We start from the raw sequence: 13,278 nt of genomic DNA on the forward strand, positions 1-13,278 counted from the left end.
GTCTTTTGCTGGGTGGGATTTGGTGCTGTACTATTTGAAGAAAAGTCAGGCAGGTGATGTCTTTGGTCCCAAGGAGAAAGGGCATCTAAAGTGGGGGGAAGAATAGTGATCAACCTATTTCAGGGATTCTTCCCACTTAACTCATGGCAGCCTTCCACCAGCTATTTCCCCACTAAGGAGAAAAGGGTACTGTTGGTGGTGTCCAGAGAGGACCTACTTTGAACTTATTTGAGGTCGGATCAGTAAGAACTGGCAATGGGGGTGGTTCCCTGCATTTAAGGGATATGACATTTCAAAAGCAGTTATTCCTAAATGAGCACTTCTGGTTTGTTTTGGCAGTTTCTTTTGGTTTTAAAAGTAGTGCTATTTGGGGGTGGGGCAGCTTACGATGCAGATGGTCAATGGTAGACGCCTGGGTGGATGGGTGGAACTTCAGTGAGGAGGGCACCCTCCCTGAAGGCCTGGTATACCTGGCATGGAGCCTGTGTCTCCTAAAGGACAGGGAAAGAAGAGTCTCTAGGAGCACTGGATGCTAGAGTCAAGCTGGGGGTTTTGTCCCTCCATGCTTCCAAAGTTGCAAAGCTACAGCCTAGACCCGGAAGAGGCCCCTCCTGTTGTATGGAGAAAATGAGGAAGGGTGGCTGACTGCTCTGGTCGTGTTTTGGACAAAAGTAGAACATTAGACCCAGCATTTGAAGTTCAAGGATGGGAGATTGGGAAAAGAGAGGCAACTTTGGTCTGGTGAAGAAAGTGACATTTTTGACTAGTGTCTAGTGGAGGAGGCAGAGTAGAGTGAGTGGGTGGGGAATCTTCAGGGTGGAGAAAGTGGGCTGCCTGGGGTCATTTTTCTTGCAATGGATGTGGGAATCTGTGGTTGTAGTCGGGAGCAGGCAATGAAAATTCTGTGGGGAGGGTTGTGTTTGATCCCCTGAGGTCTGAGCAGGGCCCAGGACAAGGAAGCATCCTGAATCCTTCTCTGCCTGTTGACCCTGCATTACAGGGAGGGAAGGAGAGAGCAGGGACTTTGGAGATAGGGAGAGGAAAGAGAAAGGGAATGCTGTTAGTGGGGTGACTAGAGGACACTGGCCTACAGCCAGAGCACAGAGATGGCTGTAGGGGAACACTTTGACCCAGTGGCCTGGGGCATGTTGGCAGTAGCTTTTCTGTTCAGCCATGTCCTCTGTCTCTAGTTCCTGAGACAGATGCTGTGCTTTGGCAAATGGGCATTGATTCAGAGGTTGGTGTCTGAGGTTGCTGTGGGCCTTCTCTGAGTGTGAAAGCTGCTGCACTGGCTTTGGGAGAGAAGATGGAGGCAGCCATGTCCCCAGCAGCAGGCTTCTGTGACAGCAGTGAGGGGAGGGGTGATTGTAGATATAATTAGGCCTCTGCATTGTTGGGCTTGTTTCTACCACCAGCCTCAAGTCTAACCCTAGATCTCCATTGTGTGTGTATGTGTGTGTGTGTGTGTGTGTGAGTGCACACGTGTGCATGCCCAAGCTTTGGCCCTTGAGATGTGTGTCTTTCCCTGCCTGATTTCCAGCCTCCATACACACCAGGTATTCTGAGTCAGGGGGTTGATCTGCATCTTGCCAGCTGTGTGGATTGCCAATAGCTGACCTTTCAGAACCTGGATCACAAAATAGGAACCTGAGTTAGAAGAGAGCTGAAAGGACTTCTATTCACTCCACTTTCCCCACACCAAGAAATTTTAAGGAATTTTCATCATTTTACTAGTTCAACTGTTGTCCCCCTCTAGTTTCATGAAAATTTTATATTAATCCTAGAATCAAAGTTGGAAAGGGTCTTCATCAAGAGCAAATCCTCAGACCCTTTCCAGTGCTACGATCCTCTGGAAGATCACATTCCTGTAAAGTGCCATTCCTACCCACACTTGAACACTTTCCACTCTGTCACCCCTTGTGGGACATATGTGTTCTGTTCCTGAGCAGTTCTGACCATTTTTAGTTCTTGCTCCTGGTGGCCTCACCATGACTGTACTATTCATCTTGAGGCTTATACAAACAGACTACCTCTTCCAGCTGACAAAATTCCAGTTAGAGTGAGCTTCGGTCACAGAGCTCAGGGTGCTCTGGTTAGAGGAAAGTAGACATCACTCCCCTTAGTCTGGGTATTATAATCAATGATTTTAAGATTGAATTAACTTTCAAGTCACACCATTGGTTTTCACCGTGTTAACTATTGTTGAAAATTCCCAGATCTCCATTTCACATACAGTGAGAAAGGAGATGAAGTCCCCATTTCTTATTTGTATAGTTGGTAGCTTGGACCCAATATAGTTACCTTTAGCTTCTAGAAATCCAACTTTCTTGTTCTCGACTTTCTCAACATGAAATGTGGTGGGATGCTGGGCCTTGTCCTGGTTTTTCTCCGTGAAGCAGAGGAGGAGGCTGGATTGGGGGTTATCTGGGCTCATTGTCCTGAGGCTCAGATGAGCCTGGCCAGCATGCTAGGGAGCACTTAGCTTCTGAGTCACAGTTTGGAAAGTCTTTTGATGTGAACTAAAAAGAACAGTTGACAAAGACAAACCACTGCTCAAGCAACCTTCTGGGGTGCTGGGATGTGCTCGGTTTGTGGCAGGGCAATAGAGCGGTCCTATTTGCCCGTTCTTCTTCAGAAATTCTTGCTCCTGCTCCTTGTGCAGGATCTACATTCTGATTTTGCCTTTCTCTGAGTTTTCTGGGCACTTTGAAGACAACACATATCCTGCTATTTTGAGGATTTTGAGGTCCTATAGGAAGGAACTGTCTTTTACTTATTTTCAAATTGCCAACACCTAGCCCAAGCCATGACAACGAGAACCAATAGTTATCATTTATTTGGCAACACTCCTGGCACTATATAGAGGCACTTACCCTGCACTGGTACCCCTCCCCCACCACAATACCAACTAATGTTTCCACTTTGTAGGTGAGGAAACTGAAGCCCAAGACCACAGAGCTACTAAAATCTATGCCTTTCCTCCAAATAGATGCATGATTCTGGGGTAGTTACTCAGGGAGAGGGGACCAGCGTGGGTATAGGAGTCCAGGAGCACCCCTCCCAGCTCCTGAGAGGAGGTCTGATCAGTTGGGCTTGTTGATGGTGGTGTCAGCAATATGAATGAATGCTTCACAAGCACAGGGAATTCTCCCTTCAGATAGTCACTTCAGTGTGCCACTTTGTGATGGTCATAACCTAGGCCCAGGGATAGGGAGTCTGTGGCTTTTTGAGGGGACAGGGTGGGGGAAGCATGATTGTCCCAGTATTGACCAGGGAGACTGAGGACAGCAACACCATCTAGAGGCATGTAGAAGGCAGAGTCAGGGTGAAGGCCTTGTCTGTAGGATGGGTCCAGTCTCCTCAGCCTTCTCCCAAGACCCCTCATAACTCCTACCCTCTCTGGACTTCACACTTTGGCCCAATACCACTTTTTCAGGGCTTTGTGTTTTCTCCAAGTCTGTTTCTGCCCTAATCCTCTCCCTTTAGCAAAGACATTCCCTATCTTTCAGGGTCCAGCTCAAATGTCATTTCCTTCTGGAATTTCCTTGGCCCCTTGCTACTGGCAGAGTAGCAGAATTAAATGCTTTCTCTTTGGGCTGGCTCCCACAACACAGGTCCACACCTGACTCTGGTATGGATCTCCTTATAGTATAGTGAATTGTGATGTGTTTTTCTCCTATCCCAAATTAAGAGCTTAATAAAGGGAGAGGCCATAGTCTAGCATTCTGCACAAAACTTGGCCTATATAAGACACTGAACAACTATCTGTTGAATTCAGCTAAACTCTAGGTTGATGTTTTAATGGGGTAAGAACTGGGCAAGTGTAGAGTTGAAGAACACAGCAGCTATTTTATGAATGATGTGCAAATGTAGGCCAGGCATCTTTGAAATCTTTCCCAGGATTTGGTGATCCTGATTTTTCCTTTTCATAGTAATCCTTTCCTGCTTGGGGCATCAGGGGACAAAACCCCAATCTGGCCCCAGCCAAGTGCCTGGGGAGAGTCTTGGTATTGGGCTGGAGGGAACATGTGGGAGGAGGTCTGGACCTAAGGCTCCAGGGCTAGTCAACTGGACTACAGTGGCAGGAGGTGACTTTGCTGGCCTCTAGCAGGTCTGGCCACTGCTTCATTGGGAGGGAATTGGGAAGGAGAAGGCAGTGAAGGAAACCTGCTCTCCCCCATTCCCCCAGCTCAGGTTCTCTCTACTCATCACTTTATGGAACTCTGTGGCGTGGGGGCTGTTGTGGTTGGCCTAGGTCCTCAAATCCCATAACTGGTGACTCCTGATGTAAAATGTGCTTTGGTTTATTGCTTTGGTTTATTACTTTGTATTTAATATTTATTAACTTCTCTGAATGACAGAACATGTAGAAATTCCCCGATTTCTATGATCCCACAAAAAACCCCCACAGTGATCCCTATACTTCTGTGCTCAGAACTCACAACCTAGGTGGGTAGAGGAAAATGGGTTCTCAGGCACTGGCCTGAGAGGAAGGGGTCCAGACTCTCTTCCTTTCTGTGGAGGGGAGGTGTGAAACTTATGAAATGTCTTAATTTTTCTATTTTGTAATCCAGGACAGGTAGTCCTCTGGGCCAAAGGGAGAGAGAGGCTTTGCAGGAGGCGAGAAGCCACATCTGGAGTGTCCAAAGCCACCAGTGGCAAGAAGCTACCAGGCTGCTCAGTGTTGCCACCTGCTGGATACATGGAGTGACAGCATTTCACTGCCTTGGTACTTCTACCCTCCTACAGCATCTGCTCTTCTGTCCTCCTTCATCAAGTATTTTCCCCCATTCACCTGCTTTCCCCCTCTTTACCCAGGTGGGACAGTCAAGATGCCTCTTCTCTGGTTCAGGGAATTGGACTCTGATTTTTTTTCCTATGGTGCTGACTAAATGGGAGGAGGGTTGTTTGGCTCCATGCTCAGTCTCTCTGCCTTCCTCCCAGGTTTTCTGGGACCCTAAACTTGAATGATTAGAGGCCATTTAATTTAGTGTACAAACTGGGATACTTCTGAGAGGGAGGGATGGAGGGAGGGAAGGAGAGAGAGAGAGAGGAAGAGAGAGAGAGAGAGTGAGAAAGAGAGAGAGAAAAAAAGAGAAAGAAAGAGAATGCTCTTAATAATTATGTTGAGTCAACAAGCATAAATCAGGATTTTTCTAGGTCAGTGGGAACTCAGGGTAAGCATGGTTTAGGGGGGTCTTCCAGCCTTCTTTTTATTCCTAGGTGAGGTGTGGAAGGCAAAGGTGGCCAGCAGAGGCTGCTGCAGCACCAGCTATGCGTCTCACTATCTAAAAAATTCCCTTCACCATTTAGGGTCTATGGGAGGAAGAGGGCTGTGGTGGCTGAAGTTTGCTGTAGTACAGGGCTGGGGTCCCCAGAGTGAAGAGGTACCAGAGAGTGGAGTCTTGGTTCATATGGGCCTTGTTTTCAGAGGGAAAGAAGGTTGTGTCCTTCCTCTAGTTTGGGTTGGAAACTTAGCCTACAACCCTGGGGCTGGTTTCTCAGAAAATCCCTGTCATTTCTGGTTTGGACTGTGACTTTCCTGAACTGACAAGTCTTGTTCCTGCTCCTTCAGGAAAACTCTAGGCAAGTGGGTTCCTAGAACTACCAGCCTTTGAGATCATTGCCTTCCTAGGTAGATTAGCACTTGGGTGCATTGGCAGGAGGGATCATGGGCTCAGGGACACCCTGGGCCAGAGGGGACCTGAGGAACTCTGGCATCTTCTTTGCCTGCCCTTGCTGACTGGCAGGTGGGGATTTCGGACCAGCCTTGGGGGCCTGTGAAGGGAAAGCATTCCTGGCAGCTGCCAGTCCTCCCTCCTCCCACTCAATCCTAACTCTGGCAGTTGGAATCCATTTCCTTCTTCCCCATCCAGGGGGCTTTCTTTCCCTCAACCTTCAAGTGCAGAGAGGGGAAACTGTGATGTCTGTATTGAGAAATCACAAGGGGAAAGCCTTGTTGGCTGAGTTGGGGTTTGGTCCTCACCTCCTCAGCTGTGATGACCTGATCCCTGGTTGCTCACCTGGCACTAGTAAGCACTTCTGTCATCCTCCTTACTCATCTGAAGGGAGAGGCGGTGTCAGGCTTGGCAGATTGTGTGCTAGTGACCATACCATGGTAAAAGGGGAGGTGTTCTAAGCAGGCTGCAGGGAGAGCTGCCCTGTCTAAGCAGAGAATTCTGGAGCAGCAATGGGTATCCTGGGTAGCCACAGGAATTGCCATGGCAACGTGCGAGGCAATACAGCAATAGCAGCGGGAGGCTGAGATGGAGCAGGCCTCCTCTAGGCTGGAAGTGAGTTCCTGGGGTGGTCAGAAGAGGGACTTGAGGGTAAGAAAGAGATCTATAAACTCACAATTGCCCCCAGTATAGGGTAATGTGGCCCTGCTCCTTGACTCTTGCCGGTGGGAATCCCACATTCCCTGTTACGCATCTGTGAGGTGTGTAGCCTGGCAGAGGGCCTATTGGTGCGTGGAGGGGTGGGGAAGGGAAACCAAACGCAAATGCAGAGATTTATTTTCTTGTACACTGAAACATCGGAAGAATCGCAATAGGTTTTAGATGGCCTGCTTCTCTACCTGGGGGACTCTGAGCCATCAAAGTTAACCTAGACTAGTAACCAGGGATCAATTACTGGCCCGTGATGTGCTTTCCAACTTCCCCTTGCAAAAAGCAGCCTATTTGGAAAAAGAAAATAAACCAAAGTAGTTTTCTTGATCTCTGGTGTGGCTGAGCCGGTGTGCCCCCCCCCCCCCCCCCCCCCGCTCCCTCCCCACTTGCCTTTGCCCACTCCTCACTCATTACCTCCACTCAATGAGTCAAGGCAGGGTTAACCCCTCAGGTGCCAGGTTTCAGGTGAGAAGTGGTTGTTATTGCCTTCTTCTCACATGCCCTCCTCCCGCCACGGTTCTCAGGAGTGCAGAGCGGGCCAAGTCCAGTCCCTGCCAACCTCCTCCCCACCCTCCCTCTGGCTGCCAAATCTGACTTTGATTAGCGTGTGGAGGGGAAGAAAGCAGGAAAATAGAATATTAAAATCTTAATTCAATTTAAAACACTGTCATTCACAGGCATGCCAAACAGTGAGATGACTAATTATTATGCAAATGAGGCAGATAGAAAAGTGATTAATAATTGCACAAATTAAAAATTATTGTAAACATCCTGTGACGAGCGATAAGTCCGATGGAGAGGCGAGGGCGGTGGGCCGGGGAGCCATGGTGGAGCTGGCTTCTGCATCCTCACTTCCTCATTAGGGGGACTTCATTAGCTCTTGATGATGGGGCTCGGTGCTGCCAGGGGTGGAGGAGTGGGGGGCCGGCCAGTGCCCAGGCCGTCTGTGCTGGATCTTCAGTCCCTCTCCAGTTCCCCTTCGTGGCCCTCTCACCTGGCCGGGCTGAGCAGGAGGTGGGGTGGGGGCGGAAGGCTGGCCACTATGGAGGACAGGTGCTGTGTGGAGCGTCGCTGCTGCTTTCCACCATCCTTCTACCAGCTGCTGCCTCTGTCACTGAAGCCTCAGTGCTGGGTCAGGAGTGATGGTGAGGAGACCCCTGGGTGTGGGACTGGTGGGTGCATCCTGATTCATCCAGGCAAGTTCCTCAGGGGCTGAGGAGGGACACCTGCGTCATGCCTGGGTGTTGCAAGTTCCCGGTGCTGATCCACAGGCACGGGATGTTGCTAGGGCCTCCTGGTTACCTGGATCTCTGGGGCCACAGAGGAGTTAACCCAGTGCTCTGAGCTCAGTCTTTTCCTTTCTCCTGGTTCAGTTTGCTTCCAGTTTCCTGCGGTGGGGTTGGCATGGGAGCTGCATCAACTTGGGTTGACCTGGTTTCAAGGCTGGGGACCAAGGCTGAAGTCCTCTGTCCAATGGTGGCATTTGTGCTTTCTAGAGCATGTTGCTGTCCTGAGTCCCCCTCAGTGAAGTGAGTCATTCTTCTTGACAAAACTGAACTGTGGCTGTAGCCCAGCTGCCTCCAGCCAGCTGACCTCTGGGCATGTGTGGGTGGGCCTGGGGCTAGGCTTAGGGCAAGGTGGCTCGGAAATTTCACTCCCTGCTCTCCTTCAGTCACCATGGGCTTCAGGGAGCTGGCCTTCCATGTCCAGAAGAGAGTACAGAACAAGCAGGGAGGCCCAGGGCCTGGTCCAAGGAGTGGCGGTGCTGGAAATTGTGGCAGTTAGGAAGATTTCTCATGGCCAAACCTGTTGGAATATGGAGAGGACACAGAAAAGAGGCAGGAGGTGGGACACAGAGAGAATGGGCTCACTCAGCCTTTATTATCTCCCCAAGAAGCCCAGATTTTCCCAACAGGGCTAATAAGTGGACTTTTCATAGGCTGTGTCCCCAAACTTCTGTTCCTGAAACTGTCATGCATAATTCATCCTCTCCCCTCCCCCAGTGTGGTTTTGGGGACGAGAAGGGTTGAGCCTGTATCAGGACCCTCGCAGTTATCTCAGGCTTGATAGCCTCTATGCAGTGTTGTCACCACCTGGTGTTCTGTCCTCACTCAAGATTTCTCCAATCCCATCAGGATTCTTGAAGGAGGAAAGTTCTTTCCCACTGGGACCTCAGGTACACTCCTGTCTTCTGCCTGAAACTCCCCAACTCTGAAGGCATGTGAGCTCTTTAGTCATGCGTGCTGGGCTTCAGCAGGTCCTTCCCCTCCCCTCTGTCTGGCCATTGTTGGCTCCTGCCCTGTGTTGCCTGTTCTTGTCTTGGCTCTTCCTGGGCTCTTTGAGGCAACAGAGGGTAAGGAGAGGTGGTACTGACTCAGTGTGACCTTGGGCAAGTTGCCTCACCTCTCTGAATCTTTCCTCATGTTTTAAGTGGGGAAATTCTACAGCCTCATTGGATTTTTCATTTATCCTTTCCCATTTTCATCCAGCAATTAATTAAATCAAGACATCACTTTTATGAACTAGGTGCTAGGGATGCAGACGGTCTCAAGGTGCTTTAGCCTTGTCCTGTGCTCAAGTTCCAGGACCACCTGGAGGGGGCTTAGTGGCTAGTGAGCTGAGCCCTCTGCTCAGCCCCACTGGGTTTTCCTATTTCAGCGCTGGGAGGCTTCTTCTGGCAACAGTCCTACCTCTGCTGTGCCCCCTCACTCGGGGCAGGGTTGGGTAGGGCCTGGGCTCTCAGAGGGGGACTGGTGGCACAAGGAGCTCCCAGAAGCAAGGTGGAGCTGCTCTTTCTTAAGGAGTGATTTTCCAAACCAGGCTGCTCATTCCCCTGGAACTGCCACCCCTACGAGGAAGCACAAATTGCTGGTTGCTGAACAATCAAAGGGTCAGTCATTTGGCCCCTCCTCCAGGGAAACGTGATCCTGTTATGTTTCCTCTGGAAGGATGCCCCCATGCGCACCCTGCTCCTGGTCAAGAGAAGAGCAGGCTGCATTGTGGCACTTAGTGGAACCCCCAAGGGGCCTGGTTTGGCTCCACTATGCCCTCTGCAGTTCCCAGAGTGCCCTAGGAATGGCCCTTGTGCCACTCAGGAAAGTCAGCAGGGAGAGGGCTTTGCTTGAGGTAAGGGGCTGGACCTTAATGAGGGAAAGGAAAGGGGCAGGGAGGGCGGCCATAGGGTAGCAGGAGTCTGGGCATCTGAGAGGCTTGAAGCATCCCACCCAGGGCCTCCTGTCCATTCTTAAACCTGCCCTTCTGCCTACATCTGACACCCAGAAGTGCCTCTGTTACTGCTCCTAGCCAGTGAGGTATGGTCATTTGCTCCTGCTGCTTGCCTCTGGGGGAGGCTTGTGAGTGTATGTGTGTGTGTGTGTGTGTGTGTAAGGGTGGGGAGAGATTTGGGGATTTGGGGGCTCTCAGATTCTACTCCTTCTATAGCTTTATTCTTTATTCTGAATAGGGACCAGTTTGACAAGAACAAGAGGCTGTTGGGAAGGTTGGTCTCCCATTGGGTGGGCTACTTTGTGGTTTCTGAGTCTTGAGGCTTTTTCTGAGGGTCTCAGCACCAGAACTTGGGTGAGTTTTCTACAGGAGAGTCTCCTCTGATGAGAACTTTTGGAATATGGCACCTTCCCCTTGGGAATTAGCAGGTGCTGGGGGTGGCATGGTCAGCCTGAAGAAGGGGCTGCTTCTTATGGGTCCTCTCTATACCCCAGCCCCTCTGCAGCCCTCATCCCTGAAAGCAGGCAGAGGTGAGGACGAGGGAAGGGAGGTGATCCCTGATTGCAGTGTGTCTTTGGTGGCAGTGAATTTGGGACTAAAAATCAATAATGCTGACATATGCCAGCCATGCTTAATTGTAGAATAATAGGACAATCTGAGATAAAAATCACTAAAAATATTGATGTGAGGCCTCAGATTTGTGCCTCCTCCTTGCTACTCCCAATATGAATGCATCTCTCTGCGTCTTCGTATGCTGCTGAGCATCCCTGAAGTGGCTCTGGGGTGGGCAGCTTGCTCTCCTTGGGTCTGGTTTTGCCTCCTGGAAACAGGGGTATATGGGGAGCACGTGCAGGAAGCAGCAAGAGCAAAGACGGTGGTGAGAGCAGGGCCCTGTGTGGGGGAGGGATCCTATTTACCATACTGCTAGTCAAGGGAGGCAGAATGGGAGGCTGGGAATGTTTATGAGCCTCTTTTCTCTCTTTTTCTTTTCAATTACAATGATACCTCAGGTAATTAACTGCTAATAACCTTGTTAATTTAAAATGGATCCTCTCCCCTTTGACCATCTCAGGAAAGACTTAAGCCACAAGGGTCAGCAGATTTGCAAGATGAGGATAGGATGGGGTGGTTGGGTGGAAGGGAGGATGCTGGGTCAGAGCCCTGTGTTTGATGTCTCCAGGTTCCTGACCAGACAGCAGGCTGGGGACAAGAATGTATGGAGCACTCTCTGATGTATCCTGGGCTGTGGAGATTCAGAGGCACTGAGATCCTTCAGTCACTCCACATTCCTAGACAATGGGCCGCCCTGCTTGGGGAGAGGGCACATGGCTCTCCCTAGCACTCTTGGCCTAGCTCTGGTCTGTGCTCAGCTACTCAGCCCAAGACACTGCCTATCAGAAATTGGCCCTTGTCTTGGGACTCATGATCCTGCAAACCCAACCTGTTGAGGGTCCCTCCTCCCACTTCTGCCCCTTCTGCATCCAAGAATTTGGGATATATTCAGGAAGAGAATAAACTTTTCATTCAAAGTGGTTGAGACATTTGTCAGAACTCAGGCATCTGGATGAGGTAAGCACCTGTGATCATTTTCAGTTAAAAATATTTATTCTTTTGTTTGTTGGACATGCTTTTACAATCTACTTTGGGTCTCTGTGATATGAAGCTGAAGAAAGATGTGATCCCTGCCCTCAGGGAGCGTATTATTTATGACTAGAGTCTGTCAATGAACAAGTAATTACAGAACAGATTATGCAGAGCACAGGGAAGATACCTAACTTCCTAACACCTAAACTTGCAGGGGATGGAAAGGTGAGGAGGGTGGGAATCAGGGAGGGGCCATTTAAACTGAGCTTTGACAGTTAAGGAGGAGTTTGCTAGGCAGGTAAGACAGGGTAGGAAGGCCATCCCAGAGGTGAAAGACCAGGGCGCTGGGGGAGTGGAAAGTGCTTTGACATGGATGGAGCACTCGGTGATGTGGGGAGGAAAAGTTGGCCAGGAAGAGAGCACAGCCAGATCCTGAAGGGTTGGTGGGATTCCTTCTGAGAGCTGACTTCTCTTGCCCAAGGGAAGTGTGCACCAGGGCAACTGGGGGTCACACCACATGGTTGGTACCTATGGAGACTCCAGCCTTGTAGCATTAGCTCAGAGAAGACTTGCAAGGAGCTGCCTATCTCTCTGCCTTTCTTTCTTTCTTTTTAATTTTAGAGTAAAAAGATGGGTTTGTGGGTAGGGAGAGGATCTGGAGATTTAGGAATAAACAGGTTCCCTGATTTGGTTTCCCCTAAAGGTTTTCTCTGTCCCACAGTGCTTGAGACCACTTTGAAGTCAATGCATCTGAGCCTCAGAGCTGTGCAGAGCACTTGTCTCCTCCCTGGAGAAGCCGCCATTTAGATGCTGGGAATCTGTTCCCAGTGAGCTCTCCACTTGCTGCTCTGGGGTGGCAATGCCCACCTTTGTCCCCAAACTTCACCTCCTGGAAGAGGCCACAGGTGCAGGTGACTGGTACAGTTCTTAGGGTGCTGACAGTTGAAGGAGCACCATCCCTGCCTGGGAGGGGTAAGAGCCCAAGTATAAGATAAGGGGCTGGGGCCACCTAGGCACCCTTCTAACAGATCTTGCCGCCATCCCCAGCAGGCAGAATCATTAACTTCTGAGTTGGGCCTGAGCAGTCTCAACCTCCATTCTCTTGTCCCTTTTCCTGCTGTTTCAGGTTTTCTTTCTTTCTTTTTTTTTTCAAGACAAACAGCCACAAAGCTCCATCTCTTAATGAAACTGTTTGATGTTAATTAATTATGCAGCTGCCTCATTTGCATGCACAGGCTGTGGCTTCCCAGCTTCTCTCCCACCCTCCTCTGCCAGGAGCCCTGTATGTGCCTCAGGCAAAACAGAGACTTGATAAGGCTGGAGGCTGCCCACTCACAGGCAACCCTCTTGTTATTGTGCCACATTGAGAGCAGGATGTGGAGGCTGGCTTCAAGGGTAGCCTGTGCAGTCACACTTGGGCCACTACACTGGAGGCAAGTGTTGTGAACCTTTGAACCAAACTAAGAAGCCAGAGCACTTGGGTTTTATCTAGTTTCTCCCTGTGAGAGCTCTTTGACCTTAGTTCTTATTAACCTTTCCGGTTTCAGTTGCCTCTTCTGTAGAATGGGAAGAACGCTGATGTCATCCCAATGGACCGGATCTTGTCTCTCTCTGTTTCTTCCATGATGGGTATATGGAAGAAGCTACAGAATTTCAAGTTTTTTTGTTTTATTAAAGCCAGAAGGGTTTTCTCTTGAAATAGCATGTCATGGATAACAAAGTCCCTAGGAAAAAAATTCAGGCTGTACAAAAAGTATGAAGATGAAAGGGGAAAGTCACTTGCAACCTGGCCCTCTAGCACAAGTGGGTTTTTGAGTGACTGGTTGAATCAAATGATCTCTTTGGGTCCCTTGAAGATGTTGACTCCAGGATTCTGTGGGAACCCCACTTTTATCAGATACCCCAGTTCTACCTGCTGTAACTACAGGCACTCTAACCTCTAAATAGTCACAGTATTGACACACATCTGTCCTGTTGTCATCAAGGATTTCTGCTAAGGTCATGCAGGCCATCGACCAGGGGCTCTGTTTTGGAGGAGGCGTGGTGGGAAGGACAGTGGCTGCTTCTGGCTTGAATACTA

This window comes from Spermophilus citellus (genome assembly GCF_964194105.1).
Source record: "Spermophilus citellus genome assembly, chromosome: 2".
Taxonomy (NCBI): domain Eukaryota; kingdom Metazoa; phylum Chordata; class Mammalia; order Rodentia; family Sciuridae; genus Spermophilus; species Spermophilus citellus.